This window comes from Lemur catta, chromosome 15, assembly GCF_020740605.2.
Source record: "Lemur catta isolate mLemCat1 chromosome 15, mLemCat1.pri, whole genome shotgun sequence".
Lineage (NCBI taxonomy): Eukaryota > Metazoa > Chordata > Mammalia > Primates > Lemuridae > Lemur > Lemur catta.
This window is the reverse complement of record NC_059142.1, coordinates 40342114-40353874: the sequence shown is the minus strand read 5'-3', so window position 1 is coordinate 40353874 and position 11761 is coordinate 40342114.

The following is an 11761-nucleotide window of genomic DNA, read 5'->3' as shown; positions in this document are numbered from 1 at the left end:
AGATGGCTGGTTAGAGCATGTATGATTTTTCTAAAGCATACATCATATATTTTCTTAAGATTACATCAAGCTAACTGTGCAAGGTCAATTCACTTTGTAAGAAAACTCTTGGAGAAATAAAATCAAGAAAAAAAAGCAAAGTACCCAGGTCTTTTTCTTTACAGAGAGCTAAGAACCACTGCTCTTGTGCGCAGCCTTCTGATTCTCATCTGATGATCACCCAGACAATGTCTAGAAGCAACAGGGCAAAGGGAAGAAAGCATCTAGACCAAGGTATACCCCTTAGATTCTTTAAAGTGTGGGTGCAAAAGTAATCATTGCAAAACAACCCTTTGATCTCATGTAAATGCATTGTCTTCATTGCCCACTGTACAAGTGTGACTCTCAGTTTCCCTAATCTATGACCTATCAAATAGTTACTGTTCTGTAAACAAAAGATGGTAAAATATACATAAAAGTTATCATTGTAACCATTTGCAAGTGTGTCGTTCTGTGGCATCAAGTGCTTTCGTAGTGTCGTGCAACCATCGCCAGTGTCCGTCTCCAGAACATTTTCATCTTCCCGAACTGAAGCTCCATACCTATTAAACACAAACCCCCCCATCCCCCCACAACTACATAATGTTCACTCTGTGTTGGGCACTGTTCTAAGCGCTTTGCGTGTACGAACTAAGTGAATTCTCTTAACAATCCTAAAAGTAGTCCTGTCATTCTTATTTCACAGATGAGGTGAGCAAGGCAGAGAAGTTGAGTGAGCCCCCAAGGTTTTATAGCCAGTCAGTGGTCGGGACATCAGGCTTGTCCATGTGACCTGCTTTGGCCAATAGCATGTGAGCAGAAGGGATGCATCCTCTGTCCCAGCGGGAGCTTTGAGAGTCATTACATGGCTGTGCTATTGAGTTTTTCCCTCTGTGCAAGGCCGAGATGGGGTTCCAGAATGAGAGAGACATGGAGCAAAGCCACAGCTGACCCCACAGCCTTTACTTATGCCAGTGAGGATAGAAAAGTTTGTTGTTATAAGCCACTGGGGCTTGGGGGTCATTTGTCATGGCTGCACAACCTCATGAAAACTGGCCTTTCCAGTGATGAGGCCAAATTTGGAATCCGTGCGTTCTGGCCCCAGGCCAACACTTCCTACCCCTGCTCTGAGAGCTCAAGGTTCTACATTTTGCTGCCTACTGCCCTGTGCCACCTAGATGACCAGAGGCACCTCAGAAACTCGAATATTTGAAGGGGAAACCTCCATTCCCCCAATTGGGCTAGCTCTGCCGGTGTTCCAATGCCTCTATTTCAGTTGGCAACACCACAACCCACCCATTCACACATACTAGAAACCTGGTACACATCCTTGATACTAACATCTTTGCTTTTCAGAAGCTATCCCTTACCTGTCCATTTCACTTCCCAAATAGATATTTCTCCTGCCCACTGCATTGTCTTCCCACCACCGCAGGCTGTCAACATCTTCCAGTTGAGTTAGGGCCTCCAATTGCTCTCCTTCCTGGCCTGAGGCTGCTCAAATTCCACCCCCTCTCAGCCCCTAGAGTAGTCACAAAAAAATCCAACCTTGTCACTCCCAATTTAAAACCTATCAGTGGCTTCCCGTCACCTATGAAATAAGCCCAAGAGCCTTTACAGCCTACGGGATCCCCATGGTCTGTCTGGCCCCTGCAGCCCCAACCCACATCCCTGCCACAAACTCTGCTCCAACAAGACCAAGCCACCTGCCGTTCCACGGCCACACACCGTGTGATTTCTCTCCTCCATTCCCTTGCGCGTTCCCTTCTGTTTGGAACGCCCTCCCAGACCTGGAGCCCCAAGGACTTACACACTCTAGGGTCACGCAAAATGCACACACAGGCCGTTTTTAACATGTGATTTTCAATAGCAGGCCAGTGTCTCACATTAGGCAGCAACGTTCAGTAATTTCTTAAACTAATAGGAAAAAGTGTCTTTCAGTGTAAGAATTTTCATTTCCCCCATAAACACAGGTAATAAATCCATGGAGGAGAACCTGATCGCGAAACTAAAGGTGCCTTTTGCACACTCCTACCCCCCTCTCCCTCATCAGCGCTGGCGTTTGATGGACCAACGCTGGGTGAGCAGTAGCTGGGACCACCTGCTCTTCAAGTTGGTAAAAATCCTCTACTTTCTCCCCAGGGCAAAGCTGCGTGAGGGAAGCAAGGCCACCCACTGGCGACTCCCCGATGGGAACCAGGGACTGTGACCAGAGATGGTGACTAGGTAGGAATGCAAACAACCGAGAATTCCCAGACAGTGACTTTTCAGTAATGGGTTTCTCCGTCCTTGAGAGAGCATCTGGGACGAGCAAGTGTGTGGCCGGCCTTCCGAGAGAGATGGGGACATAAAGGAGATAAAGCGAGGAGAGAATGCATTTCCAAATGAACAGGCCTGGAGGGGCTCAGGTCTTCAGAAATCTGCCCACCTGCCTGGCCAGGCCCTGGGGTGGGTGCGTGCATTTCTGACGGTTCTTCTACTCGGAGAAAAGAACTGGTGTCGGGCAGGGACGCACTCTTTCCTGTCCGCATCCCCAAAGCATGACAGTTCCAGTAAGAAAGTCACGTGGGTGGCTTTCTTTCCTTCCATTGAGTGGAAATGGTTTCCATGAAGAGCTATATATTGTCCAGCCAGGAGGGGAGCCCATGCCAGCCAATGCCTCACAACCACCAACCAATCACGTGTCAGTCGCATCCTCTCTTGGCCACCATGGCACTGGGCTGTCACCGTGTTCCTTCCCTCCACCAGCTGCCCCTTCTCAGTCCCATTTGTTGGAAACCCTGAACACCTGAATATATTTGAAACACCTTCAAAAATATCTCCAATCCATGCCCTTCTTGAAGCCCACCATCGTCTGTGGCCATCACTACCCCTTTGTCTCTATCTTCTCACCTTGTGTGTGTTCCTTTATGGCCACTATCATACTTTATAATTCTTTGATTTTTTGTTTGTTTGTGTGTGGTCTGCTTCCAAGGCTAGAAGGAAGAGAAGGGAATGTGTTTCTCTGGTCATTTTATTCACAGCTACTAGCATGATGCCTGGCACGTAATAAATGCTCAATGGATAGTATTGGATGCACAGATGGGTGGACGGATGAGAGAATGAATTGTTAAATTATTGGTGTCACCTGCCTTCTCAGCTCCAGAGTGCCCATTGCTGGACACATGGAGAGTGTAGGGGAAGCTCTGGCCTGGAGGCTGGTTAGATGGCTTGATGTGGTCAGGCCTTCAGAGACCACCAGGTCTGATGATGGGTCATGCCTTTGAAGAGGAGGACTGGCTACCCACCCCCTGAGCCCTGTCTGAAGTTGGACAAGCTTCTCTTTGACCTGTGTTTGGCCAAGAAACAGCTTCCAGGGCCTGACCACTGTCAGCAGCAAGACTCAGAGGCATGCCTGATAAGAGACTTGTGAGCCGCTCACGCGTGTCTCTGAGGGTGATGCTTAATAGCTTGAAGGTGACATCAGGGTTGGGACTAATAGCCAATTGAACAGAAAGAGACATGACCTAACTCGTCTCTCGCCATGGGCCTGGCTGCGAGAGCTTCTCTTTCTTTATTAATTTCCTAACCGGAGCTGCTGGCTCAGGACTCCAGCCTGTCCGCAGAGCTGGGGCCCAGGGCTGGGCTTAACTCCAGTGTTAGTGGGGAGGGAACAGGCTCAGCCGCGGTATGGGAACCCCCACGATGGGCGCCCACCGTCTGTGCTCGTCTTGGCAAGAGCCGGGCGGTCGGCTTTCTCCACCACCCGGCGGATTTGCCTTCCGTGCTTTCGGAAATCCAGTTGGGCGAATCCAAGGGCTCCAAAGAATTCCTCACGGTACGAAAGAAAACTTGCTGCAGCCTCCTGTCAAGCTGCAGGCTTCCCCAGTGGCTGGAAAGGATGGTTTTATTTGTGTTTTAAAAGATGATTTAAAACCAGTTTTCCAGCAACACAAATCCTGTCTAAAGCACCCGGCACACCTGGCTAGAGAGCTGCAGGCCTCTGTCTGAGCTGGCCATGGCCTGGTGGGACCACGCGGTCTTCAGGTCATTTTCCTTTAATATTCTCTGTGTTGCAGGAGGAGAAACCCCATATGCATCAGCGCCTCCCCTCCCCTCACTCCCATCCCCCCCCAACTGCACACACACACACACACACACACACACACGCACACACACGCACCCCGGCCTCAGACACAACAGACTCCACTTCCAACACAAGCTCTGCCACAGACTAGCTGTGTGACCTTCGTCACACAGTCCTGTAGCTTCTCTGAGCCTCAGTTTCCTCACCTGGGCGGCCTGCAGACGTTGCGGTGCTGGGTAAACTTTTGTTGAAAAATGCTTTGACAAAGGAGAGAGTGATCATATTTCCCTTCCAGGCCAGTGGGAGAATTCGATTCACTCATTCGTTCCACAAAAATATTATGAGAGTGCCAACTGTGTGTTAAGTCCTGGGTACAATGAGTGGGGACAGAGTCAGCCTGTCCCAGGACAATGGAGTAAGGTCTGCGGAGCATCTAGCCCGGTGCCTGGCTCAGAGCGGGGCCCTCAGTGGGGGTGAGCGCCTCCCTTTCTGTCTGTCCGTCTCTCTCTCACACACACACCCCATGTTCTAGTCAGAGTTTTCTTCTCCTTCTGCAGGGAGGCCACAAGCCAGTGAGAACGAAAGCGTGGAGCCAGGAGCAGGAGGCCAGGGTTCTAGCGTCTGCCCTCCTACTCATTCGCAGTGGGACTTCTAGCAGGCCACTTACCTTCCCCGGCCAACTTCCTGACTGCAAAAACAGAGCAGGCCAGTACCGTGTTCTGCCTTGAGTACAAAAGATAGACAGAAACTACAGGCAAATTGTCTTCCAAGCACCACGCTGCGCAAGCACGAAGACCGGCAGAAGGCAGTCTGGGGTAGTGATGAAGGCCAAGGGCTTGGAGGATGCTGGGTCCCAACTTGCTGCTGACACACTGGCCCAGAGCAGAACCTCTGCCCACTTCCACTACGTGGCCACACACGGCAGCCCCTAACCACACCCTGTGATAGTGATTCAGCTATTAAACTAAACCCCCGAGACACACACACACACACACACACACGCACCCCTTCTCGGAAGGCATAACTCAGACCTTGACCAGGGACAAGGGAAGGAGCAGCCTCTTTGGAGATGTCCCCAGGAGGGCCCAGGGCGCCGCACTCTCTTAGGAAGGGAGTCTCACAGCAGTGCTCGGCCCATCACCACGGCTCACCAGCCCACTCTCCCTTCAGTCTGTCTCCCCACAGCTCTGCCCCAGGGCAGGAGACCCCCAGGTCCCCACTTTTCCTTCCCAGAATGACCAACCCATGAAAGATCTAAAGCAGGAAAGACCAGGCACAGCTGCACCTTCCCAGCGGCAAGGTGCCCTGCAGGTGGCCTGCCAAGCAACAAGGCCCCCTCCAGAAGTGGGGACCAAGTACTAAGGCTGTGTTTCTTCTGGGAGAGAGTGCAGAGGCCTGGTCCCCTTAAAATGCTTTTTCATCCTCAGCCACTCCCCCTCACCCACCTCTTCCCCAAAAGTCCTGAGCAGAAGGTATGACCAGGGCTGAGAAAGCTATTGGGAGGCCTGAGAGGACTGCTGGGGGCCTCGGGTTGCAGAGGCCTACAAGGCCAGGGGACCCTTCAGCCAGGACCAGGCTCTTTCTACTCAGAATCTGTAGCCCTTCTGGGGGTTGTGGCACAGGATGTGGCACCTTCAACCCCCAAATCCCCTGCATACGTCCCCTGACGGATATCTATGGAGCAGATGCCAGCGGTGGGGAAGAGGACACAATGCCCCTCTTTGTTGGGGGGATCCGGCCGGCAGTCAGGGGAGGAAATTAGACAGCGCTCCTGACAGCAGGCTCCGCCTGGGGTGTCTGTGAAATATGGGCCAGAGGGACTCCTTCCCGAGACCAGCTCACGGCTGCTGGCCACCCCCGCCCCTGCTCTGGGCAGAGAGGACACTGCCTGTTTGGAGAGAAATGATATACGACTCCCAGCTCCCTTCCCTCCTCTCCTGAGGGGTTTAAGGGAGCCCTGAGAGCTCGAGGGAGCTCATGGCTGCTCCTTGGAGGTGTGCATACATGTGTGTGCATGTATGTGCATGGGTGTGTACACGTGCATGTGGGTGCCTGTGTGTACACACATGTGTGGGCCCATGGGTGTGTGTGGTGTGTGTTTTCTGTGTTCGTGTGTATCTGCTCATTCCATGGTCAGAGGAGAGGGTTCAAAACGCCGGCCAGATCATCAAAAGGTTGGCCAAGGTGGCTTCCTCTTTAGCATCTCGCCTTTGCTCAGACCAGGCTGAGGGCCCTTAGCACCCAGGGCCTAAACAAAATGACTTAGAGAGTCTCAAGGGGGAGGGGAAGCGGAGGCAGCTTGCTGAGCATCCTGTCCACTGATTCCACCCTCCAAGCAGCCACCTCACAAGGTAGGAATTGTTGTCCAGACAAGGACATCTCCCATCTCTCGGAGCCTCCTAATCCAGCAGCAGCCTGCAGGGCCTTCAGTGGCCCCTGAACCATTTGTCTTCGAGAAGGAAATGAGAGGATGTTCCCACCCACCCACCTCCTTTGCGGCCAGCCAGGTCTCCACATCTGGGCTGCAGCTGGCCGCTGGGCTGCCCTTACAGGCCTGCTCTGTCCAAATGACAAGAAGACAGAGAGCTGTTGGCAGAGGCCTCCGGAAAGCACCTTAACCCCCCAGCAGGCTGGAAGCCAGAAAGGATCAGCCTCAGTTTCCACATCTGTGAACAAGAGCAAGGCCAAACCCTGCCTTCTGAAAGGTCTGTTGGGAGAGTTAAAGAATATAAAGTGTGGAAATAAGCTGTAAGCTCTAAAGGACTGTCCAAGGGTTGGTGACCGATATTTTCTTTTTTTTTTTTTTTTTGAGACAGAGTCTCACTTTGTTGCCCGGGCTAGAGTGAGTACTGTGGCGTCAGCCTAGCTCACAGCAACCTCAAACTCCTGGGCTTAAGCGATCCTACTGCCACAGCCTCCCGAGTAGCTGGGACTACAAGCATGCACCACCATGTCCGGCTAATTTTTTCTATATATATTTTAGTTGGCCAGATAATTTCTTTCTATTTTTTTAGTAGAGACGGGGTCTTCCTCTTGCTCAGGCTGGTCTCGAACTCCTGACCTCGAGCGATCCACCCGCCTCGGCCTCCCGGAGTGCTAGGATTACAGGCGTGAGCCACCGCACCCGGCCTGGTGACCGATATTTTCAACAACGGAACCAACAGTCTTTTCAGTGTTATTGTCCACTGTAACCTGTTGAGATGGGCAGGTAATCTTATGCCCATTGTGCAGATGAGGAAAGCAAGGCTCTGAGAGTGGGAGGAACTTCTGCAAGGTCACATACCTACTCTGTGTTGGAAATGATGATGTCTTGCATCGTGTCATCGGAGCTGTTGTGTGGGACTCACTCTAGAGCCCTCTCTGGTGAGCCAGGCCGATCAGCAACACTGAGCATCACCTGAGATGGGGACTGGACTAGGTGTGAAGTCACACACACTGGAGCCCAGAGCTCAGGCTAATTATTGCCACGTCCTTACCAGTTTCTGACACTTGAGTACTTCCTTTCCTCTTCCCCTGTCTGCCCAAGGAGCTAGATCTTCGAAGCAAGAGCCCATGCTTCACCTCTCTGTCACTCTGTCTCCCCTGTCCTCAAGGAGCCTAAAGTCTCATCCAGGAAAGAATCTTGTCCAGGAAGAGACCAGAGGGCTAAGTGACCCCAGGTAGGAGTTATTTGGTACAGTAGAAAGAATCTGGCCTTTAGGGTCAAACAGACCTGGTCTGAATCCTGGCTCCACCTCTTCCTAGTGTGGAAGCTTGGCCAAGCCACACTTTCTGAGCCTCAGTTTCCTCATCTGAACTGGACTCATCCATGGCTCTGAGCTACTGTGAGGATTAAATGAGCTAATGTACATGGAAGAGCCCAGCCCTGGGCCTGGAGCTCAGTCAGTACCCAAGAAGGGAGGTTGCCTTTATCTTTCCCCCACCAGGGATGAAGGGACATATAAGAGATAGAAGATTAGCAAGTCCAGGGTAGAAGGCAGGCAAGGCCTCCCCAGCTCTGGCCAGAGAAAAGGAATGAAGCTTCAGTGAGACCGGCCTGGAAGAGATGGTGGAGAAGACATCCGACAAATGGCTGAGAGTCACTGGGGAAAGCAGGGAATGGGTGTTTCCTTCCTCCTATATTATGAACAAACATCCAGCTCCTTTGACCCATGGGGAAACTGAGGCCCAGAGAGAAGGGACTAATTCAAGAAAGGGCCCAAGGCCAGGGAGATAACCTGCTCCTATCAGTTGAGATCAGAAGATGAACAGGAGGGGGGCTGGACCAGAGACAGGGCCACAGCCTAGGCTCCTGCCCTCTGTCCTGGGCCTGATGGCCTCATGACAGGTCCGCTCTGCCAGCAGAAGCCAACTGGCTGGCCCTGGCGGTCCCTATCTGTCTAGACTGCTTGCTGGCCCATCCTGCCGAAAAACTCGACTCAAAGCGGGGCTGGGGTGGGCAGGATGGCCTTGGAGGTCCCCGACAGCTCCGGAAGTCTGCGCACAGAGTCTCTGGAAGACTGAGAGGTGTTGTCTCTGCAGAAAAGCCGTCGGACATTTCCCTGTGACGGTGACACAAACCATGCCTTCCTCCATAATCACCCTTCACTGCGGCGCTGGCTCAGGGCAGACAGCCTGCCGTGCATGGACTTTATTTTTAAATCCTTCTTGCCTTTTTTTTTTATATCCCTGTGAATGCCTGAACTCCCAGGCAGAGGAAAGCACTCAAGTCTGTCCTTGAGTGTGCTGGTGGTGATGTGATGTCCCAGACGGGACCCTCCGAGCTCTGCGGCAGGAACAAACCCCCTGCTGATGTAATTTAAAAGAATAACCTCCCAATTTTCTCATCTCCCTTTGCTGGATACACCTTATCAAATGACAGGAGAAGCCAGTGTTTGGTTAAATGGTTCAGAGGTTAATACTCAACAGATGGAAGAATTTTTTCTTTTTTTTTTTCTTCTTTTACCCTTCCAGGCAATCTGGTCTGCTCCTCTTGCTGGATACAAGAGACTTTGGGCAGAGGGGAAGGAGACGGGGGGAGCCCAGGGGCATTCTTCCCATCACACCCTTCACGGCAGCCCACTTCCCCAGCCCCCGTTGGCCTGAGGGTCTCAGCTATGTCCTCAGCCTCCACAAGGCCCTACCATGAGTCGGGGCCAGCCAGGGCTCGCTGCTTTTGGGCAGGTAGAACCCACCCACCCTGCGAGCTACCTGTGTGCACCAGGCTGTCTTCAGGCATTGGGCAGCTTGCAAAAGGGCAGAATAAAGGGAAGGAAAACAATACAAGTGAAAAATCTCAAAATCTTTCTCCATAGTTTGGGCAAATTATTGAGTCCCCCTGAAATTCAGTTTCTTTATTCATAAAACAAGATGTAATAATTTACATGGCAGGGCTGCTGGAGAGACTTAAAGAGGATTCTTCTGGGAAACTAGACATTCACCTACTACTGGTTTCACCCCAGATTGCTGCCAGGGGCAAAGAGGGTAAAAGGACTTTGTCCCTGGAGAGATCCAGTTTTCCCAGACTTAAGCCAGTGATCAATTTAGCATTGCAAATTGTAGAACCATATGATGTGTTTCCCGGTGAGATGCAATATGCAGTCCCCCCGCGCGGCCCAGAAGTGTTCTTGCCAAAAGTGGCAACTAACCTAACTCGAGTCTTCAAATCTAATTTCCGGTTTACAAGAAGGGCAGGGGATGAGGGAGTGAGTTAACTGAGATAAGGAAACAACAGACAATTCCTACAGGATGCCTGGCCCAGTCTCTCAAAAAAGTCAATGTCCAGAAAATAAAGAAACATGACAATCAAAAATATTGTGTGATTCTTGATAGAATTCTGGGTTTTTCTTTTATGGAGGAGAAATTCATATAATATACAATTCACCATTTTAAAGTGAAAAATTCAGTGGCATTTGGTGCATTCACAATGTTGTGCAACCACCATCTCTCTCCAGCTTTGAGATTTTTCCATCACTCCAGAACATTCCATATCCTCACTCCCCATTCCTCCCTTCCCCCACCTTCTGGCAATCACTAATCTGTTTTCTATCTTTAGGAATTTGCCTATTCTGGACATTTCATATAAAAGGAATAATAAAACATGTGACGTTTTGTATCTGGCTTCTTTTATTTAGCGTGTTTTTGAGGTTCATCTACTTGGTAGCGTGTATTACTACTTCATTCCATTTTGTGGCAAAATAATATTCCACCATAACTAGTCTATCCATTCGTCTGTTAGTGAACATTTGGGTTGCTTCCACTTTTTTTTGACTGTTATGAATGATGCTGCTATAAATATTCATGTACAAGTTTCTGTGTGGACATGTGTTTTGTTTTTCTTGGGTATATACCTAGAAGTGGAATTGTTGGGTCATATGGTAATTCTATGTTTAACTTTGTGAGGAACCACCAAACTGTTTTCCAAAGCGGCTGTTCCATCTTACCTTCCCCCAGCAATGAATGAGGGTTCCTATTAATATTTCTCCTATTCTTGCCAACTTTTGTCATTTTCCATTTTTTAAAAATTATAGCCATCTTAGTGGTATGAGGCGGTATCTCATTGTGGTTTGACTTTCATTAATTTTTGGAGACAGGGTCTCGCTCTCTGTTACCCAGGCTGGAGTGCAGTGGCCTCGTCATAGCTCACTGCAACCTCGAACTCCTGGCCTCAAGCCATCCTCCTGCCTCAGCCTCCCAAAGTGTTAGGATTATAGGCCTGAGCCACCGCAACCAGCCTGATTTGCATGTCTATAATGACCAATGATGTAAAACATCTTTTCATGTTCTTACTGCCCATGTGTATACCTTTGGAAAAATGTCTATTCAAGTTCACTTCCCATTTATTAACTAACTTGTCTTTTTGTTGTTGAGCTGTAAGAACTCCTTAAATATTCAAATACTGAACCCTTTCAGATACATGACTTGCAAACATGTCCTCCCATCCTGCAGGTTTTCTTTTCACTTTCTTGATAATGTCCTTGGATGCACAAAGGTTTTTAATTTTTACAATGTCCAATTTATCTAAAATGTTTTTGTTGCTTGTGCTTTCAGTGTCAAATCTAAGAATCCATTGCCAAATCCAAGATCATGAAGATTTACCCCTATGTTTTCTTCTATGTTTTAGCTCTTTTATTTAGATTGTTTACCCTTTTGAGTTAATTTTTGTATGTGGAGTAAAGCAAAGGTCCAGCCCAATTCCCTTGAATTGTACATTTGAAATGGGTGGATTATATGAAATGTGAGTTATATTGCAATAAGCTGTTAAAACAAAAAACAAAAACATTCCAAGTTCACAGGCTGTACACGGACAGCAGGCTGGGTTGGCCCGGGAGCTGTAGCCTGCTAACCACTGGCCTAGAGAGGAAAAATTTAGCCTAACAGGATTTGATGCTCTGCATAATAAGTAAACAGTGCTCCTAGGGTCATGGCCTGAGGGGTGGGGGGTAGGTGGGGAGGAGACGAAAGGAAAGGTCTAAAGGGGCAACATGAGGACAGGCCAAGGCCAATGCTAGATAGAGCTAGTTAGGGAGGCTGGGGATGACAGATGAATGTCTAGGCCAGGGTCATCAAACTATGGTCCACTGGCCAAATCCGACCTACCACCTGTTTTTGTAAGGCCTGTGAGCTAAGAATGGTTTTTACAAAGGAACATTTGCAATCAATTTGATAACAGGGAACACCAACTTTGAACCCCAATTA